The following is a 516-nucleotide window of genomic DNA, read 5'->3' on the forward strand; positions in this document are numbered from 1 at the left end:
TCTTTCTTTTTTCTTTTTTTTTTTTTTTATTCGGATGGGTGGGGGCGTTAAAAAGTTTTTTTGGGGAGGAGGGAACACAAAGCTCGCGGTGCCCGAGGGGGAAATAGCAACAAGATTACGGCTGCTTTATTCTGGCGAGGAGGCGTAAGAAGGTGCTAATCCAAGGGATGGCTAATTGAGAGCTTGTAAAAATGATATTTGCCTGCAATTTCGGACAAAGTGGTTTTTCTCTTTTCCCTCTTTAACGCCCTGTGGATAAGAGTAAAAAAAAAAAAAATCTCTTATTTGCTAGAGAGGGAGTGCAACAGGGAAAAAAACCCCTACAACAACAACAGAAAGAGGAGGCTAAAAAAAAAAAAAAATCAAAAGCCACGGACACGACCGACTTCGCTCGAGAAAAAGGACTAGATCCCAGCTTTTAACATCCCTTTGGATCCTCCGAGACTGATGCGAGCTGACAAACAGCAGCCTCTTTCTCTCGCCCGCAGGATGCGTGCGGCGGGGCGCCCCGCCCCG

Source organism: Geospiza fortis, unplaced genomic scaffold, assembly GCF_000277835.1.
Source record: "Geospiza fortis unplaced genomic scaffold, GeoFor_1.0 scaffold113, whole genome shotgun sequence".
NCBI classification, from domain to species: domain Eukaryota; kingdom Metazoa; phylum Chordata; class Aves; order Passeriformes; family Thraupidae; genus Geospiza; species Geospiza fortis.